Below are 2,609 nucleotides of genomic sequence, written 5' to 3'. Positions count from 1 at the left end.
TTTTTACAACCCTCTTTATTTCTGTAGACTCAGAAGTAATATCCCCATTTCTGAGTCTAGTAATTTGATCTTTTTTTCTTTATTCCATCCAGCTAAAAAGGTCTTTTTTTCCCCTTTTTCTTCTTCTTCTTTTTTTTTTTTTTTCCATTTTTGGCCACCCTGTGGCATAAGGAGTTCCTAGGCCAGGGATCAGATCCGAGCTGCAGTTACAACCTAAGCCACAGCTGCGGCAACTTGGGATCCTTAACTCACTGTGCCAGGCCAGGGATCAAACCTGCAACCCAGTGCTCCCAAGATTCTGTTAATCCTGTTGCACCACCTTCGGGAACTCCCTTTTTTTTTCTTTGGCTTGCACCATAGCATACAGAAGTTCCTGGGCCAGGGACTGAATCGGAGCTGAAGCTGCAACCTATGCCACAGCTGCAGCAGTGCTTGATCCTTTAACCCATTGTACCAGGCCAGGAATTGAACCTGCACCTCCACAGTGACCCAAGCCACTGCAGTCAGATTCTTAACACACTGCACCACAGTGGGAACTCCTGAGTCTGTCAGTTTCGTTGATCTTTTCAAAGAACCAATTTTTGTTTTTTTTTTTTAATTTAACTTTTAATTTTTTTCAGTTTTATTGAAGTAGTTCATTTACAATGTTGTGATAATTTCTGCTGTATAAAAAGTGACTGTTATACATGTACACACGTCCAATATTTTTCAGATTCTTTTCCCACATAAATTATCACAGAATATTGGGTAGAGTTCTGTGTGCTATACAGCAGGTCCCCATTGCCCAGTCATTCCATATACCACAGTGTGCGTATACCAGTCCCAAACCTCCAGGCCATCCCCTACCACACACCTGTCCCTTTTCATAAGCATAAGTTTGTGTTCAAAGTCTGTGAGTCTATTTCTGTTATGCAAATAAGTTCATTTGTATCCTCTTTTAAGATTCCACATATAAGTGATATAATGTTTATCTTTTACTGTCTAACTTCACTTGATATGATGATCTCTAGATCCATCCATGTTGCTTCAAATGGCATTAACTCATCCTTTTTTATGGCCAAGTAATAATCCACTGTATATATGTACCACATCTTCTTTATCCATTCCCCTGTCAATAGACATTTAGTTTGCTTCCAAACTCTTAGCTCTTGTAAATAGTGCAGCAATGAACATTGGGTTGCATGTATCTTTCTTTTTTCTTTTTGTCTTTTTAGGACCGTGCCCATGGCATATGGAAGTTCCCAGGCTAGGGGTCCAGTCAGAGCTGCAGCCACTGGCCTATGCCACAGCCACAGCAATGCCAGAGTCGAGCCGCTTCTGTGACCTACACCACAACTCATGGCAACGTGAGATCCTTAACCCACTGAGTGAGGCCAGGGATCAAACCTGCAACCTCAGGTTCCTAGTTGGATTTAGATCCTCCATGACGGGAACTCTTTCTTTTTTGGCCATCCCGAGGGATATATGGAGTTCCTGGGCGAGGGATCAGATCTGAATTGCAGTTGTGACCTATACCACAGCTGTGGCAATGCTGGATCCTTAACCCACTATGCTGGGCTGGGGATTGAACCTGTGCTACAGAGACCCCACCAATCTCACTGCATCACAGTGGGAACTCCTGCATGTATCTTTTCAAATTACAGTTTTCTCTGGATAGATACCCAGGAGTGGGATTGCTGGATTAAATGGTAGTTTTATTTTTAGTTTTTTTTTGCAGAATCTCCATACTGTTTTCCACAGCGGTTGAACCAATATACATTCCCACCAACAGTGTAAGAGAGTTCCCGGAGTTCCCGTCGTGGCGCAGTGGTTAACGAATCTGACTAGGAACCATGAGGTTGTGGGTTCGGTCCCTGCCCTTGCTCAGTGGGTTAACGATCCGGCATTGCCGTGAGCTGTGGTGTAGGTTGCAGACGCGGCTTGGATCCCACGTTGCGGCTCTGGCGTAGGCTGGCAGCTACAGCTCTGATTCAACCCCTAGCCTGGGAACCTCCATATGTCGCGGGAGCGGCCCAAGAAATAGCAACAACAACAACAAAAAGACAAAAAAAAAACCACCAAAAAACAGAGTTCCCTTTTTCCACACCCTTTCCAGCATTTATTATTTGTAGACTTTTTGATGATGGCCATTCTGGCTGCTGTAAGGTGGTACCTCATAGTAGTTTAGATTTCTATCCTAGTAATTAGCAATGTTGAGCATCTTTTTTTTTTTTGGTCTTATGTATATCTTTTTTGGAGAAATGTCTATTTAGGTTTTCTACCCATTTTTCAATTAGTTTTTTTTTTTTTTTTTTGGATATTGAGCTGCATGTGTGTGTGTTCCTTGTCTGTTTTGGAGATTAATCCCTTGTCAGTTGCTTCATTTGCAAATATTTTCTCCCATTCTGTGGGTTGTTTTTTTCATTTTGTTTATGGTTTCTTTTGCTGTGCAAAAAGCTTTAAGTTTAATTGGGTCGCATTTGTTAATTTTTAAAAATTTTTTCATTACTCCAGGAGGTGGAGCTGAAAAAGACATTGCTTGGGTTTATGTCAGAGTGTTCTGCCTATGTTTTCCTCTAAGAGTTTTATGGTATCTGCTCTTACATTTAGGTCTTTAATTCATTTTGAGT

Source organism: Sus scrofa, chromosome 7, assembly GCF_054392235.1.
Source record: "Sus scrofa isolate SSC_HxYL_T2T_F1_AM1 chromosome 7, Sscrofa_HxYL_maternal_Yorkshire_Landrace_v2.0, whole genome shotgun sequence".
Lineage (NCBI taxonomy): Eukaryota > Metazoa > Chordata > Mammalia > Artiodactyla > Suidae > Sus > Sus scrofa.
This window is presented reverse-complemented; position numbering follows the sequence as displayed.